Source organism: Rattus norvegicus, chromosome 4 (genome assembly GCF_036323735.1).
Source record: "Rattus norvegicus strain BN/NHsdMcwi chromosome 4, GRCr8, whole genome shotgun sequence".
NCBI lineage: Eukaryota > Metazoa > Chordata > Mammalia > Rodentia > Muridae > Rattus > Rattus norvegicus.
The window spans coordinates 52,240,341-52,262,445 of NC_086022.1; the positions used below are offsets into that span (position 1 = coordinate 52,240,341).

Consider the following 22,105-nt stretch of genomic DNA (forward strand, 5'->3'; position numbering starts at 1 on the left):
CAATAACAACACTTACAATTTAACAAGCAATTGACAGGACAGATCAACTGAACATTGGAGGAAGAACTTGAGAAAATTCAAAGACACAAAATACTGAAAAGCATATACTATAGTGCTTACCATAGATCATTAAGGAACTCCAAGCCAGCCATAGTGACCAAAACTCATGGCTACATAGTAAGACTCTATCTCAAAAACAAAAATCAACTCAAAACACAAACTCACAATGAGATAATACCTTACACCCACTAAAATGGCTACAAAAGAAAGCCAGGAGGGAGAGTAAGGAAATCTTTGTGTTTTACTGGTGAGGACGCAGAAGGATGCAGCAGCTGTGGAAGGTTGACAGTTGCTTGGGATGTTAAAGATAAAATTACTCTAACTCAGCACTCCACTCTTCAATAAATGCCCTCCAGAATTGAAAACAAAGATCCAAACAGATTCCCATCAGCACATGTTCATAAGAAATGCTATTTACATAAGAAATGTAGTAGAAAGGTATTCATTCATAAAAGGAAATGGAATTCTGACAGGCTACAACATGAAGAAACCACAAAAAACAGTTTCCTAAACGCTTTAAACCTGAAAGAAAGACCACATAGTACATGACACTATGTGAAATCTTCTGAGGTAAATTTTTTATTGGTTATTTTATTTATTTACATTTCAAATGTTATCCCCCTCCCTAGTTTCCCCTCCAAAAAACCCCTCTATCTTGCCCCCTTGTTTCTATGAGGGTGCTCCTCCACCTACCCACCCAGTCCAGCCTTACTGCTCTAGCATTCACCTACACTGGGGCATCAAGCCTTCACAGGGCCAAGGGCTTCCCCTCCCATTGATGCCAGATAAGGCCATCCTCTGCTACATATGCGGCTTGATTGGTGGTGTAATGCCTGGGAGCTCTGGCGGGGTGAGGGGAGGAGTTATGGTTGGTTGATATTGTTGTTCTTCCCATGGGGTTGCAAACCCTTTCAGCTCTTTAAGTCAGTCCTTCCTCTAACTCCTCCATTGAAGTCTCCATCCTCAGTTTGATGATTGGCTGCAAGCATCCACATCTGTATCAGTAAGGCTCTGGCAGAGCCTATCTGGAGACATCCATATCAAGCTCCTGTCAATAAACACTTCTTGATATCAGCAATAATGTCTGGGTTTGGTGTCTGCATGTGGGATGAATCCCCAGGTGGGGCAGTCTCTGGATGACCTTTCCTTCAGTCTCTGCTCCACTCTTTGTCCCTGTATTTCCTTTAAACAGGAGCAATTCTGGGTTAAAATTTTGAGAGGGGTGGGTGGCCCCATCCCTCAACTGGGGGCATGCCTAAGCCTCTGGATATGGTCTTTTCAGCTTCTCTCTCCCCTCTGTTGGGTATGTCAGTTAATGTCATCCCCGTTGGGTCCTGGGAGGCTCTTGCTTTCTTGGTTTCTGGGACTAGAGAAAGCACAATGGTAATTATCAGGGGGCTGGGAGGAGGACCGCTTAGTGGTTATGGGTCTTTAACTGTGGTAATGAAGACACATTTGTTGGAACTAGATATAGAGGTTGGTTGTATGTCATTGTAATCCCATTAGGTACTACTGAATATGCATTTAATATGATTAATTTATTATTATGAAAATTTCAGCCCAATTACAAATTCTTTGTCTGTAGGACCAGGAAGATGATCAATAGTGTCACTATTTCTTCACAAACTCCTTTTAAAATTAATAACTCAGATATGGTGATAGCATTTAATTATAATCTTGAAAATGCATGATTAAACTTTAAATTTTTTAATTAAATGTTCATATTTTCTTACTGAATGCTTTTTAGAATAAAATTATAACTTTTTGTAATGATCAAAACCCTGTTGTTTTACGTATGTTAGTATTTAAGTAACCTCATCTACAATATATGTACCATTCAAGTTTTCATTTCTTAGCCTGCTAAAAAGAAAAGCTCCCTCCCCCCACAGTCTCTTACTATACCTGAAACTCACTATAGATCCCAGGTTTGCCTCAAACTTATAACAACCCCTGCCCCTACTTTAGCATACCATGTACTAAGAGCTCAATGGGAGGCAGGAGTCACTACAATTTGAAGGCGAGTGGCCCTCACAGGCTCATTTGCATGCCTGGTTCCCACTTGATGGGCTGTTTGGTAAGGATTAATGGGTGTGGGTTGGTTGGAGAAGTGTGTCACTAGGACTGATTGGACTTTGAGGTTTCAAAAGCTCATGCCAGGCACAGTGTCCCTCTCTCTGCCTGCTGCCTATGGATCAAGATGTAAGCTCTCAGCTACTGCTCCAGTGCCATGCCTGTCTGCTTTCTGCCATGATGGTCATGGATTCACTCTCTGAAATTGTAAGCCAGCCTCCAATTACTTGCTTTCATTTTAAAGAACTGCCTTGTTCTCTTAATTGCAATAGACCAGTAGTTGAAACCTGACTTTTTAATTCCTTAGTATAAAAGGAAGACAATTCAAAGAAAATTGTATCAATTGACAAAAATTGAATTATTGTACAGTAGCATATGATTTTTTCCTTTCCTAACAGAAGTCATAATATGAATCACAATAAGGACACATTTCACTGAACATGAAATAAGTGTGGGTTTGGTGTTTAATATCTTGCTTGGACAGTTTAAATGGAAAATTTTATAATGAGTTCCCTTTAAATGCCACTTCTATCGATATGTCCTCTAAGGATCATCAAAGGCCTGATGCACTGAACTCATGGACCACAGAACATAACCCTCCCACTATTCTCATAGTCTCCATGCACAGATCCATGCTGTTCTGTTTTCAGTGCAAGATACTATTTATAGTTTAACTGATCTAAGCTTCTAACAACAAAAATTCATAAGCTATACAGAAACAATGTATGCAAGTCAGAAGGGAATGAATTCTAACTTCCTGATTTAGTTTGAATTCCTTAGTCCCATCCTGAGAAAGACAAGATGTAGCTCATTCATGTGTGAATGAGTCATGGAAGTCAATGAGCAGATGGGAGAGACAACTCAGGACAAGACTCATGGCTATTGTAGGGCCATGAATGGACAATTTTGTCAATGGTTCACCTCTGAGACTGCTCTGAGATGCTAACATATGCATCTCTCAGTTTATACATGGAGGGGTAAGGTAGCACCAATACAGGGTCACCAGTTTCACAACCACGTCCATGATCACGGTTGAGCATTGATTCCCTGCTTTTCTCTCTTCATCTATGACAGCTGAGTATGCTTCAGAAGCTAGAGAGCAGCTCAGAGGTGACAAGAAGCTACAGGGAAGATCAGAGTTTCTGAAAGGGGGTCCTCAGTGTAGGTCAACAGGACCCTATGCCAAGCTAAGTTCTAGTTCCAGACCCTATTAGCATATGGTATGTGGGTACTAGCTAACTAACGAGCATCCTTGGGAGCTATGCTGTGGATGCAGGAGGAATCACTGAGCACAAGGCAATGTCAACTTTCTATGACACAGTTGTACCCCATTAAGACACAGAACAAGGAAACAGAAACATCTGTCCTGGAACATTCTCATCCATTTGGTCAAAGAGAAGATTTTGTATGATTCCATTCACAATCATTTTTAATCTGTGTGCATCTGTCCTCCTTACCACATGTGCTAAAGTGCAAAAACTTAATGTGTTAAGACAGACAAAAAATAATTTTTAACATTTTCTAAATTGCCAATGATTGACTTAAGTTGAAATGATGGAAGACAATTTGTGTTTTAAAAACATTAAATTTAAACAACACAAACCCCTAAAACTCCTTTCAATGAGCACAGAAGCATAGGTGAGTTATACACACACACACACACACACACACACACACACACACACACACACACACACACACACACGAGTTATAGACTCAGGGTTTGATGAAAATGTGCCCAGGATCAGAAATCACAGTACCTTTTAGTTCAGATATTGGTATCCCTCCTGGAACGTCCAGAGAGTCAGTAAGCCAGGGCAGTCTGCACTAAGGACCTACTGCAAACAATTCCCATTAACTGTTTCAGCACCTTACTCCTGAAACTCAGAGATAATGGAATCTTTAGAGGGATTCAGTTATACAGACAATGAAACAAAAAGAGGCTATTTTACACCAATTATTTCCTCTCAACTCACTGCTAATTTCAGCTCAAAGGAAAAACACTTCAGAAACTAGCTTTATTTTTACCTGAATTCTTCCAGCAATATCACAAACCAGTAAAGCAAATGGCCAACTCCCTACCTTAACATGCCACAAACAAGCAAGAGAGTGAGCATGCATTTTAGTGTCTTAATCAAGCTTTTATTCCCATCCTTGTTTATTTTCCTTCTGCCAAAACCTGACAAAAGGGAATGGGAGCCATAGTTTCTTCTAGAAGCACAGATTGATTTGGGGTCAGTAGGGTTCCATGGAATAAGCAATAAAGTGAATGTTCATCTCTACTCAAACCACTCCACAGGAAATTCTGTCACGTATTCCTTTTAATTGATAATATCTCTATAGATAGTGCACTCCTAAACATAGGCTCAGATCCAAATTCTAATTCTGAACAGATGTAAGCTAAGAAATTCTTTTCAGCTAATTGGTAGCAATAACTTCCTAAAAGTATTCTGGTGCATTAGTTTTTGATTCACCCAATAATCTCATGTCAAAAGTAGATTAATCATTATAATTCCTTTTTTTAAAAAATAGGAATTTTTGTGTAAGGCAGTTTTAAAGCATGTGCTCATGATCACACAGACTGAAGATGGATCAGTGAAATTAAAAATAAAGTTTCCTGGACTTAAACATTCTATCTCAAATCTACTACTTCAATGGTCTATCTAAAATGAGTTCTTAGTGTAATGTTAACATCAAGGTAAAAATTCAGGTTTAAAACAACTACCATAGAGCACTCTAAATATCAATATGTAATAAGAGATATTGAATGAGAAAATAAAAATACTATCTAGGCAGCATCTTTGGATCCATTCTAGAACTTTGTAGCCAAGTTGTTGAAGAAGCTGAGAAAGGTTGAATTTGCTGTCTTTGAGCAACAGAGGTTAGCACCATGCTGGGAAAGTCATTTTCTTCTCAAATATTATATTTTAGCATAGTCGCAGTATACAAGTTTGATATACTTTAATGAAAGCTACAAACTTGAGTTCTTTATAGATTTTCCTTTGCCTCATTTTTTTTACAGCTGTGCTCAAGTCAAGGAGGGTTTGGTTTCCACAGTTGACTGCTTATCATATTCCCTAATGAAATGATTTAAAGAGGAAGTAGAAAGAATTTTAATATAACAATTGTAAAACCTTAGCCCTTTAAATCAGATGAGCAGACAATAACAGTATCAATGGAATCTTCAGGGGAGAGAAAGAAGCACAGAAAGGAACTCTAATGTGTACAAGGCCAATGTGAAGAGTGAGGCACCACCATTCTGCCCCATGGGTAGCCTTTCTGCAGAAGCACCCTCCCTTTGTTCACCATCACACCTCTGTGTTCAGCCTTCTAAACATAGGCAACAATCTCTCCACTCTGTACATATCACATTGATCCTACAATTCTCAGTAAGGTTTCCAAAAGCAGAGAAGAGTCAAAATTTTCCTACTCTTTCTCAAATTCCAGTAGGATGATTTTTAAAAGACACTTAGATTACACTTTACAGGCTCATGTCATAATTCACAGCAGACACGGAGAAGAAGCCCAATATGCAAAGTGACTAGATACGACATGATTTTAGAAATCTGTACATTGGTCCTCTTCGGGAGAGTATGGAGAGGATGAAAGTATGTAGATGTGATCACATCCTAATCATCAAAAAGGAAAACAACAGTGATTAATTGAAAACAATTTTAACTGTGGAACAAAGGTGTTTGCCTGCAGCAAGTTGTAGAATCTCAAGACCCAAAATAAAAGCTCTGGGGGCAGAGTATGTTTTAAAACAACACTCATGTAAAAATTCACTATACTATAGACCACCTAAGGTGAGTCGATCTATTCGACCTAAACTTCAGTACCTAGAACACAGTCAATGTTTAATAAATGTTTGCAGAACATCTGGTATACCAAAGGAGAAAAGCTAAATTTTGTCCATCCAGAAATAACATTCCATCCTCAGATTTGACTGGAGTAAGACATTTGAGGATTTTGGAAGCATCTTTCAAAAACATTTTAGTGAATTATGCAGGATGTTATGAGCTAACATTTTAAATACTGGAAATGTGTTTCTTATATTAGATGAAAGATCAAAGCATCACGAAGTGCTAAGAAATTTAGTTCAAATACAGGAAGGAAATAAGAAGGGACAAAGTACACTTGATACCTGCTAGGGAAAGGAAAAGCAGTTTTCTCTAATGGAGTGTCACTGGCTAAATCAAGCACACTCTGGCCAGGTCCCATACCCAGAAGTAGTTGGACAATACAAAATGTATTCCATGTGTTAATTTACTTATTTGTGTATTTATTTATTTAATCTTTTCATCTTTGATACTATAATTTAATTACATGTCTCTCTTCCCTTTTCTCCTTCCAAGCCCTCCCTCTTGTCTTTCAAATTCATGACCTTTCTTTTTTTTTTTTTCCTGGAGCTGGGGACCGAACCCAGAGCCTTGCGCTTGCTAGGCAAGCGCTCTGCCACTGAGCTAAATCCCCAACCCCATTCACCAATTGTTATTGCATGCATATATGTACATGCATACACATACATATTCCTAACTATAACCTGCTCAGTCCATATAATATTATTTATATATTATGTTTTCAAGGTTGGCTGGTTTTTGGTTTCTGTGAATTTTCAAAAATAAATTTTGTCATTTTAATTTTCTTTTAATTAGTTTTGGATTTCTTGGGACTGGGGGGGTTGTTTTTAAGAGAGGGAAGACAAGAACTTGGCTGGGTGTGGAAGTAATAAGGAGTTCAGAGAAATTGCAGGAGAGAAGTAAATATTATCGACATATTGTTTTAAAATGATTAAATAAAAAAGTTTAAAACCTTTATAAATGAACAAAAAGTAAGAAAAGAGCATTAAGCTACAAACTTAGAAATATAGTTTCCATTTGATAAATAGATTTTATTTGGTAAAAAACATATTTATCACTGAACGTAAAATTAAAGTTACCTTCATTGTTTTTAAGTCTTTAAAACATAGAAAAAATTTGATTGAATGATATGCAGTCTCATGTGAAAGTTAAGTGTCTTTAATAAACCCAATGGCTGGTATTTATGACATGCTTACTGTATACTCTGCATACTTTGAATTACCCCATCTTCAAAAACATCTCATTTGACAGATAAGGAAATTGGAATATGGAGAAAACAATAACTTTTACAACATTCTAAAGATGTTAAAGGAAACACAGAATCAGAGTTTAAAAGGAGTTTTATGTAGAGGAAGGGAAATCATCACATCTTATCAAATTCTTCTTACTGAATTCATTGAATTAATTTATAGCACCATGCTAAGAAACTTACTACCAACTGCCATCACCAATTTGTACAATAGACTCATTCAAAACTCCTAAATTACACATCATAAAAATTAGAACCTAAGAAACACCACTGCACATATTTCAAAATAAAAATAATTTTTAAGATTTCTACCAAATATTAGAATAATGTAATTGCTTATAGACATGTCTTATCCTGAATATAATTTTCTTGTCTTAATATTCAGGAAAACAAATTATTATATTTCTGGGGCATTCGTTTGTATTTGTACCAAAGCTTCTTCAGAATGCAATACTGTTTTTTAAACAAACTGAATCTAAAACAAATAAAATTTATTTCATAAGAATAATGCCTAACACTTAACCACATATTATCTTACCTAAGTTGTGTATGTAAGTCAAGATGAACATTGTTAGCAGACCATCCCTCAAAGGCTCAGATTTTTGCAAAATGTCTGTCTGGTGATAATGGTGTCACAAGTTGTGTCTAAGACTTTTTAGCTGAGCAAATTAGAATGAGTGGTGGCAACTTTATCCCTTTGGAAAATATGTTTTGAAGGGAAAAAAAGATAAAAGCACATCAGTCAGAGATCTGCAATGGCTCTTACCAGCTGTGACTCCACCCTTAAAGCGATGTTCTCCTTTTCTGCAGCACCACTCTTTTCTCTCATTGCTTGTGTTCTACCAGTAAAAACAGTCCCTTTTTTCTAATAGTGAAATGCCTAAAATCTACTAAAAATATTTTAACTTGAAGTATCATGCAAACAATAGGAGATCAGAGCCAAATAAGTCATGAAGAAGTAATATAGAAGCCTTCACTTCATTGAATTTTATTACACGATATCCACCTGGCATGATGTATCTACAGTCTCCACAAAGAACAGTCTAATGGAGGGGGTCTAACACCTCCAGGAAGCAGTCTTTACATGTGCTCCCTAGATTCCTATAGTATTCCATGGTTAAGTTCCTTCACACATACTACCCCTGAACATTTGAACTATCTCACAGAGAAGGCATTATTGCTGTATCTTTTCCTAAAAAGACATTGTTCCGTTGGTCTCAGATCTAGGAAAGGAAGATGCTTACCCCAAAGGACTGCACTGGAGAGAATACATATCTTAGCTTGTAAAATAAAAGCAAATAAAGAAAAACTAAAAGCCAGAACAAGTTGTTTTCTGTGGCTTAGAAACATGAAATTCAAGAAGTAGCCTGTGTTCCAGGGTCAAAAACAAATGAAGAAATTATGTTAACAGCAGAGTTTAAGGCAGGAGACCCAGTGTCAAAAGACAGAGGTGAAAAAGGTGTGGTAAATTTACTCATTCAAGGTGCCATGGACATGGGCTTCTACTAAAATGTTAGCATTTCAGCTGTAGGAGCAAGGCTAGGGATTGAACCAGGGCTTCATATGTTAGGCAGGCTGTACCACTGAGCTACAGCCACAGTCCTCATTGACTTCATTCCTGCTGTCTTCTCTCTAGATCTGTTTTATTATCATTTTGCAATCTAGTTCCTAGAAGGGAGCTGGATCTCTGCAGAAGTGTGACACTGATTCTAGGGGACTGAGGGGCAAGGAAAGGAAAGAAAGCTGGTCTAGTAATGACTGTGAATGTATGGTAGAATTTCAAGGCTGAAGAAGGATTGAAAATAATTTGAGTCTGGAAGAGCCTAACTGTTAATCTCAAAGATGTGAGGAAGTAGACTATCAACCCAAATCATTATGGCCAAATTGGTTAATTAAAGCACATTTTTTATTTGTGTGCACAGGCTGCCTCCTCCTAAGGGTGTGTTTCAACAGATCAGCATTGGATGTGATGAAAAGGTCTTATAACTTAGCTGGGGTAGGAAGTTTCCAAATGGGGGATTTGGTGGGCAAAACAGTCCAGGTTATAGGAGCAGAACATAAACCTAGTAAGTTAGTCATAGTGACCTCCTGAAACAGACATGATTGTAAGATGGTCGTAATAAGGTAGTAATAACAACCTTTTGAAACAAAGGTAGGGCTCAAAATGTTCCTAATAACTTTTGGAAACAACACCATGGTTACCATTTCCTGGAAAAGGTAATAGAAAACCATTTGTAGTTAAGGTTACAGACGAAGCATAGCCCAATCTTTAAGAAACATTTTTACTTAATTTATGATTATTAAATCAGAAACAAGAGTGAGCCTAGTTTGTCTTTAGTATAAGATGGCTTTTAAACCTAAAATGGAGGTAGGCTGGTTCATCACCTAAAATCAGCAATAAATCTGACCCAAGTGAAGCAAACATCATGAGAATTTGGGCTAGTTAGTGTAACAGCATTTTCCCAGATGTTAGTGTTCAGAATAGAGCTCAGTACGAAATGGATTCTGTTGTCTAGAGTCAGACTAGAAGGAAACTAAAGCCCATAACCTTGTCATACTACATTGAGGAATGCCTGATGTTGGATTTCTGAGGCAGCTTAAAGAAATGGGAGGCGGAACATGTTTATTGGCACACACAAGGAAGCTGCATACTCTCTCCTGTGCAGGTGGTTGAGACTAGAAAGAGGTGACTGCAACCCTTTACAGGGTTTACTCTTTACTCTAATATGTATTTTACATTTCTTCCTATATTCTCTGCCTTCCAGAGTTTCATGCCCAAGGTGAGACTGGTTGTCTCAGCAGACAATTTAGCAAGGTTGAACAAGACAATATGTAATCTTGTGGGAATACTGTATTACAAGGGAGGCACTCTATCACTGAGAAGGGATAATAATGGACTGAATAGAGAACTTGTGAATAAGAAGGAGAAGAATGTTCACTGTTCCCAGTGGCCATCAGGCACAATGGCAATACACTGAGACACACACAAGGATACACAATCAACAGCGATTGATAATACTGACAGAGTCTACATAACAACTCCATTGTCCTTTAAATTTTTGTAAAGATTGATCATTTCAGACATTTGAAGATACTAAATGCAGTGTTCAGTAGACAATGTGTTAAGAGAAGATGCAGCATCAGAGGAGCACCAGCGAAAACAGTCTCAGTGATGCAGACCCCACAGGGAAAGCCCCTCATCTCTCTACAGTGCTACTGTGAAATGTGCAGTCTCACATATTGACCTGGAAAAACGTTTCCTTAGAGGAGACCATGGGGAAGGCCTAACTCCTCCGCAGCAAAGGGGTTTGCTTTAGTTGTTGTACATTAGCATCAAGTTTCCTGTCTCCCTTTCTCCATGCTCTTCTATGATCCCCCAAATGTCCCTCCAGAGCCCACAAATGGACCAGAGAAAGGGACCATTTCAAATCCCGAGGAAAAGCTGTTATCCATAATCTTGCTAGTCACCAGATGTTAGCATTAATTGATACCTTGTTATTATTTTACAGTTGACAACAATTGGTACTCATAAGTGCCATAGAGTGTGGCTATGGAAGGCATAGCCACATTTCAATGATAGAAGTAAACACAGCTTCGTTAATTCACCAAGCATATGGATCTTTACAAGGTCCTGTGTGATGGTGTCATTACACATCAGTCCCACTGAGAAATGAAACAGGAGAGTCATATTGAGTGAGCTTTGAAAACAAATACTTAAGAGAACCTGACACGGAAATAAATATTTATCTTTCATTAAAAGAATGGGGGTATGAAGTATTATATGCTTTCTGTATATAGGCCACTCGGTTAGATAACAAGCATCATTGTAAGCTCAGTCACATAAGCCCTATTTTTAATATGAGGAAATGAGTTCAAGAAAGGTTAACTAGCTCACCTGCCCAGTAGTTCACAGAGAGTTGAATGCAGTACAGGTTATGACCCAGGTTTATCTGATGCTACATATTTCTGCAATACTGCACCCCCTGTACTATACCTCGAGTCTCTGAGTCTACTTATGGTAAGTATATAAATTTCAGATAAAGTAAGCCCTTTTACACATTTACACATTGGCCAAAAATCCTTAGGTTCATAGACAGCTATCAAGTCTCTAGTATTCTATCATAAAGTGAGAAGAGATGAATTCTTTAGTGCATTTTACATGTTATCAGACCTGCTCAAACTGTCACATCCTCCAACACTCTCAAAAATATATCAAGTCATAACATTTACCCTTTGGATATGTAATGCAGGAATATTCAAAACTACACACATCTATCTATCTATCTCTCTATCTCTTTATTATCAGTCAATCATCTATTTATCATCTATCTACATACACACAGCATGATTATGATGAATTAAGTTAAGAGTTTTATCACTCAGTGTCTAGTGCTGCAAGGCAGCAATAGCAATAAAACTTCAAAATCTGTCATTGTGAATGACAAGGTTATATGTTAATGCCATTAAGGAGTTTTAGCTTCTAAATCTTAAAGTCAAGATCTAATACTCTGTAGCTTGACACAAAAATAATAGATTCTATATCCACAGCTGACTCACCATGCAGTGTTATCAGTGAACTAGTGGGAAAAAAATCCACCTGCATTTATTATAACTGTCAATCACTGAGATCATTCTAGCGTTTCTGTATTTAAACCATCTTTATGGTATTCCTAGTTCTCTGTTTTTGTTTGTTTGTTTGTTTGTTTGTTTGTTTTTACTGCATGACATATGTATGACTTATGTATGACGTATGATAATCACAGAAACAATCTACAAACCTACGTGGGATCTGGAGACCATGTTTGACCTAAGGACCCAAGAAGACTTACATATTTCTTCCTAGTGTTTAGAGGTATTGTAATGCCTCACGTAACCCATACAGTTCCCCACTTATATTTTAATTACAAAAATCAACCAATAAACATTTTGTGAGCATCTGCTCAAATTATAAGAAAACTCAACAACACAGTAAAGAAAAGAAATCCTTCCACAAAATATGCTTACAGATCTGCCCATGGGAGTCTGATTGTCATGTCAGCAACGGACAGCGGAAGCAGATTAGATGTACTCATCAGCAGAGAGGATGGCAAGCAGGCAAAGGCAAAAGCCTTCCACTCAGACTTTCTCATATCTTGGCTGCTGAAGCTGCTGGAGGATGCTTATCACATTAAGAATGGGATCAGTGAAGTTAATCAAGAAAATCCTCACAGGCATACCAGAGGAAAGAAAACCTAATCTAGATAATTCCTGATGGGAATCCCCAGATATTTCTCTCCTGGGTGATTTTATATCTTGTTAGGTTGACATCAATATTAATCATCACAGGAATTATATTGAGAATTTCCTCACAAGTCTTAGCAATCATGTTCATGTTTTTAGTGTTTATTTTTTTATTTCAAAGAATGCAGATGTCCTTCCACAGAGGAATGGATACAGAAAATGTGGTAAATTTACACAATGGAGTACTACTTAGCTATAAAAAAAACAATGACTGCATGAAATTCTTAGGCAAATGGATGTAACTAGAAAATATTATCCTGAGTGACATACTCCAATGTAAGATGTCATACAGGTGAGGGTAGGTACAAGATAGAATGAGGCCTGTCATTGGATGAGAAGGAAGGATGGGCGGGAGAGAAGTGTGAGGGAAGAGGAGGAGACTGGAATGGGAGGAGACTGGACAGAAGCTGCAGAGAGAATTGAGTTTGGGTGAGTGTTGGTGACACTGGGCCGCCACAGAGTTGGGATGTATATTTCTGGCATGGTGAAGCCTGCCTTGGGAATGACCAAGTGGGGACAAAGGACAGCCTTTTTTATAAATTTACAACAACACCTCAATCACAAAAGAACACACATGGTATGTACTCACTGGTAAATGGATATTAGCCCAAAATCTTAGAATACTCAAGATACAATCAATTTACAGACCATACGAAGCTCAAGAAGAAGGAAGATCAAAGTGTGGATGCTTCAGTACTTCTTAGAAGGGGAAACAATATACTTTTGGAAGGAAATGCAGGGACAAAGAGTGGAGTAGGCACTGAAGGAAAGGCCATCCAGTGACTGTCCCACCTGGGGATCCATCCCATATGCAGCCACCAAGCCCAGTCACTATTGCTGATGCCAAGAAGTGTTTGCTGACAGGAGCTTGATATAGATGTCTTCTTAAAGGCCAGAGCCTTACTGATACAAATTAAGATGTTTGCAGCTAACCATCAGATTGAGCACAGGGACCCCAATGGAGGAGTTAGAAAAAGGACTGAAGGAGCTGAAGAGGTTTGCAACCTCATAGGAAGCAGAACAATATCAACCAATCAGAGAACCCCTAGAGCTCCCAGGGAGTAAACTACCAACCAAAGAGTATACATAGGGGAACCCATGGCTCCAGCTGCATATGTAGCAGAGGATGGCATTGTCTGACATCAATAGGAGGAGAAGCTCTTGATCCTGTGAAGGTTCTTTTCCACAGTATAGGGGAATGCCAAGGTGTTGAGGTGGGAGTGGGTAGGCGGGAGTGAGAGAATCTTTATAGAAGCAGGGAGGGGATGGGAGAGGGCGAAACTAGGAAAGGGGATAGCATTAGAAATGTAAATAAATAAACTCTCCAATAAAAAAAACATAAAAAAATCTCTTTACAGAAAATAGAGACCACAAAAAACCATAACTGACTAAAAACTGATTGTAGGATGCCCAGCCCCAATGCACCAAATATATATATTTCAAGACTGACCAATTGGTATGGATATCTAATTAAGGAGTTCATCCCCGTGGAAGACTAATTCTCCTTCTCTTCACACTTCTTGGTTACCTACAGTTCTTTGTCTCAGGGTAGATCTCAAGAAATGTCCTTCTTTCACATTAGCTGGGAAAGACACTATGAGTATAGCAGAACATGGTTAGAAGACATTTTATTGCAAAGTTCCTTCATTATAACATTAATATTTAGTCTACCCCTATATCTATTACCTGTCTCGTCTCAGGTTATTAGCCACCTAAGCTGTGTCAGTCATGGGTCTATCTCATGAAGTGGGCCTTCAATCCAGTCAGATCATGCTTGGTTGTTACTATGACTTTTGTGCCACTATTACGTTGTCTACTAGTTAGATCAGTTACCATTATATAGCAAGGGTTTTGTAACTATGTTGATGCTAGATATCTCCTCTAGTTGTGTGCAGAGAACCATGAACACTAGTCAGCAGGGGTGAAAGCTTTAGTTACGTACCAACTCAATTTCTCCCTGATGATTGAGATATGTAGGTGTTGTCTTCAGCAAAAGAGCCTTACCATTAGTTTGTGGATAGCAACCATAGCCTTGCTAATGGATTCGGTTGCTTGTATAATCTCACAGAGCCTCCACACTGGCCAACAACTCAATTAGATACAGCTCACTCCTTGCACTGGAGATTTCACTTGGTGGTAAGATGGAGTCTAGTTGGGGCTTTGTCTCTCTTGTTATTTGGTGATGCCGTTTCAATTTCTTTTGTATATGTAAATATGTTAAGAACCTCCTAATGGAGTAGGTTTCCATTATTTCTCAAATAACCCATAGTGTGAGCTGTTCCTCCCTGTATTCCTCCTTTGCTTCCTCTTATCTCCTCCTTTCTGTTTAATCCTCTCATTCCAGGTTTGCCCTCCTCTCTCTCCATAACCATATATGCTATTTCACCAAATTAGAAGTCTCTTTCTTCTACACAGTTCTTTATTCTATACCTAACCTGTAGTTTTATGAATTTCTGCAAGCCTATGAAAGGCATAAAAGCAACATTCACATTTAAGCAAATGCATATCATATTTGTCTTTGGATTTGGGATACCTTACTCAGTATTATTCTTTTCTTACTTCCATCCATTTACTTGTAAATGTTTTGATTTTATTTTTTAACAGCTGGGTAATGCACCATTGTGCAAAGGTACCACATCTTCCTTATGCATTCATCTGTTGATAAACATCTAGTCTGTTTCCAATTTCTAGCTATTATGAGTACAGCAGCAATGGGTATGTTTAACCAAGTGTCTCTATAGCAGGAAGGAGAGTCCTTTGGTTATATACTGAAGAGTGGATCTCGAGTGAGTGACCAGTATAGCTGGGTCTTGAGGTAGATAAATTCTTCTTCCTGAGGAGCTACCACTGGTTTCCATAGTGACTGTACAAGTGTGCACTCCCACAGCAATAGATGAGTGTTTGCCCTACCACCTGTCCTTGCCAGCAAAAGCTATCACTCATTTTCTTGATCGTAGACTTTCTTATGTGTTTAAGATTTACATTTCTGGGATGACTGAGTATGTCAAACATTAGTAAAAGTTTCTCTGCCACTTGTGTTTTATCTTTTGAGAACTCTGTAGTTTGTTCTGTATCTCATTTTTATTAGGTTATTTTGTTACTTAATGGCCAGGGATATTTTTAGTTTTTTTAAATATACATTCTAGATATTAGCCTTTTATCTGATGTGTAGTTGGTAAACATATTTTTTCATTCTATATCTTGCCGATTTTTCTGAATGATGGTGTCCTTTGCCATCCAGAAAGCTAAAGAAATTTTAGTAATAATTACTATCATATATAGAGTGCATATTTTTGCCAAATCTTTAAAACACACTTTTGTTCATTGTCAGGGAATATGTGCAGAACTGATTTCACTGTGGTCTGGGAGGTTGAACATATACATGCAGCCCAGTCATTGTTGGGCATTTTGAAAGATAATTAATTATGTAGTTTGTTGCTAGACTGATTAGAATCCTCTTTCCTTGAATACCTTGAGAGGTCTAGATTTTTGAAACATTCTTAGTACACAGAACTCTCTCTTGCCTTCTTTCTAGCTAATTACATTCTTTTGCTCCTCCTCACCAGAGCATCGTGCATGCTGTTTCCAGAGCAGCACTTTCCTCTATCAATACATCCATGTAAGGAAAGCAGTCCGTCTATGTCTGTGACAACTGCATAGGAGACTGCTCCTGTACATTTCCACTTCTTTTAAGAAGTAAAGGAACGTGTGTGCACACACTGGTAAAGCCTGCTCGTGTGCCTCACAATTATCCTCTGTGATGGTTAATCCTCCTTGCAGCTTGACAGGATTTAGAATTACCCAGAAGACACACCTCTGAATATGTCTCTATATATTTCCAGAGAGGTCCAACTGGATGTTAGGAGAGAGGATATAACCTCGATGTGGGTGGTGCCATTCCCAGGACTGGAATCATGGACTGAGAGAGAGAGAGAGAGAGAGAGAGAGAGAGAGAGAGAGAGAGAGAGAGAGAGAGAGACAGAGAGAGGATTCCCACTAGTACCAGCATTCATTTCTCTATGCCTTCTAACCACAGAACAAGGTAACCAGCCCTTCTTGGCTTAGCTGCCATGCCTTCACCACCACAGAGGTGAAGCACAAACTAAGCCAAAACAAGGTCCTCCTCTTAAGTTACTTCTCAGCAGGTATTTTATCACAGTATTTAGAAAAGGAATACATTACTGTCAAGGTTTTTCAAATCGTTGAAAGCAAATGCAAATGCGGCCTAGTTTTAAATAAAAACAGAATTATGTTAAAAGGCTATTTTCTCTGCTATACAAGGATTCTTTACATTAAGTAGGTGTTTTTCCTGCTAGGTATACCACAAACTCAAGAAGCTGGGAATCTGAAAGCCACATGGAGACCTCACTTTTCTCTTCAAGTCCATGATGGAGAGCTGGGATACTTGATGAAATATTGGACAGTAAAAGAAGACTCTGCTTTGATGCTGGTGCTAAGCACTACTTTAATGAGTTAATGGCTAGCACAGTTACTAGGTCAATATCTTTTCAAGGAAATGAATATTCATTTATTCCAGATATCACAATTTTTAGGTACTATTAAAGTTAATATTTTCTTTTAATCTTCTCAAAGAGAGCTGCAAATAATTTTGGAAAAAAATTTAAAAGTGCAAGGCTTCTCATTAACACAAATTCATATCTTGAATTACTACTTCGTAAAACCTATTTGGCCTCATCTTCAGCACCTCGTCAAGAGGGAGAAAAAAGCTCCTGGCCATTCATTTAGTAGTTTGTTAATATCAGTTACAAATTTTACTCAGTTCCAATTGGCACTGACATTTTACTCTTTTTAAGTCAATACAGTTGGGACCATACCTTTTGATTTTCTAAGCTCCCATTAGTAGCACCTCACACAGTACTTGCCATATCTGGCCACGTAATACCTTTTGGTTAATTGTTTATTGATTTGGAAGCTGGAATAATATTGTCTGTATATTAATGTATCAGGAAATAATATAGTTGAAGCATAGAAACAAGACCTCGAGGAGTGAAAGGAGTGTGGTTAACATTCCTTTTAAAGTCAGAAGAAGATCTCAAACCCAAGCTTTCTAATTCTTAGTGTGATTCTCCTTTCCTTGAGCAAAGATATTCTTCCTGGCTTCTTTGGTTTTGTGCTACAGGGGTTGGAACTCAACCCTGACTGTGTTAGACAAGCCTCCCACTTAGCCACAGAGCAGTACCCCCAATCCTCTAATCAATGGGTTTTGTTGTTGTTTTGCTTTTCTTTTTGCTAAAGAAACTTTTATTGATTTGCTACTTGAATTTGACATTTAAAAATGTGAAGCTGGGAAATCTCAAAATAGCTGCTATGTCTTTCTATTGACTGGGGCAATTTTTCCCCAATTTGTATAAATTGTTTTTGTTTTCTTTTTTCTGTTTGGCTGTTCTTTCACACAAAAACCACCTTCGGGCAATTTGATTTTCTTAAACCATATGACGTCCATACATTTCATTCCTAGAGGAAAAGACATGGATAGCTAAGCCAATGTCAATATTACGGTGACAAGGTCAAATGAAGGAGAGCTAGAAAGAGTCTATATTTGTTCCTATTTAATCTTCATAGCTCCACATAGAAAATGTTTCACAGCCATAAGATATTTCTGATAAATGAGATTAAAAGCATTTAAAGTTTTTCAAAGATTTATGTATGTACTTATCTGTACGTATGTATATGCATGCGTGTGCAGGTGTCCGAAGATCAAAGAAGGTATTGGATGCTCTGATGATGGAGTTTGCGAGATGCCTGATGGGGGGGGAGGTGCTAAGGTCTGAACTCTCCTTCTGTGGAAGAGCAGCAAAGGCACCTAATCGCCAAGCCATCACTCCAAGATTAGGAGTTAAGTCACCTTGTATTTATGTAAAACATAACAATACAAAAAGGATCTAGTACCTGGAATCAAATAGAGGGCTGAATAAATGAGGACTGAGTATGAGCTGATCATGCCCACCCTTAATCTCCTTTGAAACTAGGCCAATCCCATGCTGCACACATGCAAGTGTACAGGTTCATGTGTTCCACAGCTTGAGATCTTAATATCATCCCAGTTTTCTCTTCCCTGACTCATAGAACTTACATATGCACACTTTAAAAGACTGAATTCGGGTCACATTTTCACCTTGAAATATTTATAGTAATAGAGTTATATATTTTGCATTCATTGTTCATTTTCGTTGGCTATTACAGGAAACACACAGCACAATCTAACAAGTCATTGAGAAGAACTTATAGGAATAACCTGGTTGTGTGTTCCCTTGAGGTCTTCCTTCTCAGCACACTATACTCCTATTTTTCTCAGCAGCACGTTCTTCTACCTCCTCCCCTCATTCAATCAAAGCCCAAGAGCCAACTAAGCCTCACTTTCTTTTTTTTTCTTTATTAACTTGAGTATTTCTTATTTACATTTCGATTGTTATTCCCTTTCCTGGTTTCTGGGCCAACATCCCCCTAACCCCTAAGTGAGCTTTCATATCCTGTCCCTTCTTCCTTTTCTACATAACTTTTATACTTATATACTTACTCTCGATGCTTCACCTATCACAGTTTTGCCAACTAATTCACCACAATTGCAAATATTTGTTAAGTTTTGATCTTTATTCAAGAGAGCTTGTTGTCTTATGGTCTCTAATATCTGCAATATAACCCTGTCTTAATTTATTATTTTTAATTTAATTTATTTTTATTACTTTTATATTTTACTGTCAAGTCGTTACCCACCTTCTAGCCCATACTCCCATTCCTCTAAGAGGATGTCCCCACTCTCTTCCGCACCCCTACCCCCACCAGACCTCCCCACTACCTGGGGCCTCAAGTCTCTCAAGGGTTAGGCATGTCTTTTTTCACTGAGGCTAGACCAGACAATCCTCTGTTGTATATGTGTTGGGAGCCTTGTACCAGCTGGTATATGCTGCCTGGTTGGTGGCTCAGTGTCTGAGAGATCCCAGGGGTCTAGGTTAGTTGAGACTGCTGGTCTTCCTATGGGGTCACCCTCCTCCTTAGCTTCTTCCAGCCTTTCCTTAATTCAACCATATTCTCTGACTTCAGTCCATTGGTTGGGTGTAGGTATCTGTGTCTGTCTCAGTAAGCTGCTTGTTGGGGCTATTGGAGGGCAGCCATGCTAGGCTCCTGTTTGTAAGCACATCATAGCATCAGTGATAGTGTCAGGCCTTGAGATGGATCCCACCTTGGGTCAGTCACTGGACCTCCTTTCCCTCAGTCTCTTCTCTATTTTGTCCCTGAAGTTCTTTTAGACAGGAATAATTCTGGGTCAGAGTTTTTGACTGTGGTATGGCAATCCCATCCCCCTGCTTGATGCCCTACCTTTTTTCTCGAGATGGATTCTGTAAGTTCCTTCTCCCCACTGTTGGGCATTTCATCTATGGTCCCTCCCTTTGAGTCCTGAGAGTCTCTGACCTCCCAGGTCTCTGGTACATTCTGGAGGGTTCTCTCATTTCCCACCCCCACTGAGGTTGCATATTTCCATTCATTCTGCTGGTCCTTAGGGCTTCTCTCCTGCCCCCACCCATACCTGATGAGTTCCCCTTTCCCTTTCCCTCTCCCCTCTTCCACCCAGGTCCCTCCCTTATGAGCTCCACCCTCTTTATCTACCTTCCTTCTGTCTGATGATCATCATGTACAACCCTCAGGAACTTCTCCACGGCCACACCTGTTTGATGCTGCCTTGCTCCCCACCATAATGGTACTAGACTAAGCCTCTCAACTTGTATTAATTAAGCCTAATTGTTTTGTGCCAGACTGTCCTGAGTATCAAGGAGCTTAAGCTAATTAAGTATGCGAAATGGTCCACGCCTTCCAGGACTCTGTAATGGGATTTTTAAAGGTTCTACTTCAACCTTCGTCTGGCTGGAAAAAGAAACAAAAAACAAAAACCCAAAACAATATCGGATCTTAAGATGTTAAGAAAACGCAGGGCGTGAAAGAAGAAGGTACCATTATCAAGATCAAGGTCAGATGAGTAAACAGAAACAAGAAAATCGTGTCACAGATGACCTGGATGCTCCCAAGCCTGACTGAAGCTGAAACAAAAGAGAAGCTAAATGGAGACACCAAAGAAGGATGCAATAGACTTTCAGATGAACCCCCGCCCCATCTCATAAGTCAAGAGGAAAAGACGTACCAGATATAAACATGTTGGCCTTGTTGGATAGTGACTTAAGAAGCTGCAGTCACTGATGGAACATTTGGCTAGTCGGTGCTGTCCTTCTCAAAGATAAGCAGTTATTGAAAAAGTTCTTCAAGTCTATAGGGCAATTATATTCTGTGAGACCAAGAAAAAAATGTTACAGAAATGGCCATGACTCCATACATAAAGCAGAATGCTCACTGTTTGCATGGGGACATTGTTCAGTTACAAAAAAAAATGACCTTGAAAGGCTCCAGCGACTATATCTGATGTACAGGTACAGCTGGCTGGACAGGAATTTGTACATGCTTTTATAAAGCAAGAGAAAGAAGTCAACTAGCTATGTGGAACAGAAAACAGAAATTACTTTTAAATGTGGAGGTGCTCCTTCTACAATGGACTTACTTAAATCTAAAGGCATTGCGTGCCTCCAGGTCTCTGCTTTCTGTTTCTTATGCTGCTGCTGATTGCTTTCCCCACCATCAACTCAAAGTCAGATAGAAGAGAAAGGGCCATCGGATGCATGGGTTGAAGCATTAGCTCACATTTCTGCTCCATTAAGCTTCAAACCTCAATAGTTGATTGCCTCTGATAAGGGGTTTGTGACCATGACTCTCGGAAGCCCACAAGAAATACAGGATGCCAGCTGCTGTGCCTTGATAGAATTCAGCAGAAAGCTGAGGAATGATGCTGTCTCTCAAATAAAGAGACTGCCTTCTAAAATGAAATATGGGTGTTTATTTTGATGTTCCTACAACTGAGTCAGAAAGATTAAAGGCCGAGTGGCATGATTCAGACAGGATACTCTTAAGGCCAGGTATATTACCTGAAATTGAAAAATATTATGATATAAACATAGCTTGTAGTCCCAGACAGAGAAGTGAGTGGTCGGACAGTATGTTGGACCACTCAGGCTAGCCTGGTGGTTGATCTGGTGGCTGTTCAGATAGACAGAGTTAGCAGGAGTCTCAGGAAATTGGCAAGATGGTAGAAGACTAACTTGGGACAGAAAATGATCAAGAGTGATATGAAGTTTGGACTGAGCATTCACTAGTTAATCTTCTAGTAGGAGCTTGACTGTTTCTGCCTAATCTTATACTGTCCTCCAAAAGTTAGATGATCACAGATGAAGTACGTGTCTGTAATTTTCAAAGAAGCTGATCATATTTTTTAAAGTATTTCGCTAGAATGGATGTAAACAAATCTACTTGTCTTGAATTTTTAAAAAAAGACCCTTAAAAAATCCAAATCAAAGACTGAACCCCCAGTGAACTAGACTGGTGGGGGGAGGGCAGCAATGGGGGGAGGGTTGGGAGGGGAACACCCATAAGGAAGGGGAGGGGGGAGGGAGATGTTTGCCCGGATACTGGGAAAGGGAATAACACTCGAAATGTATATAAGAAATACTCAAGTTAATAAAAAAAA

General features: G+C 38.8%; 1 pseudogene; it reads left to right on the top strand.

The window, feature by feature from the left end:
* Ddx50-ps1 (DExD-box helicase 50, pseudogene 1) overlaps positions 1 to 21,598 on the top strand; it is a 73,131-nt pseudogene extending 51,533 nt beyond the window's left edge.
* Positions 21,599 to 22,105: the final 507 nt, after the last annotated feature.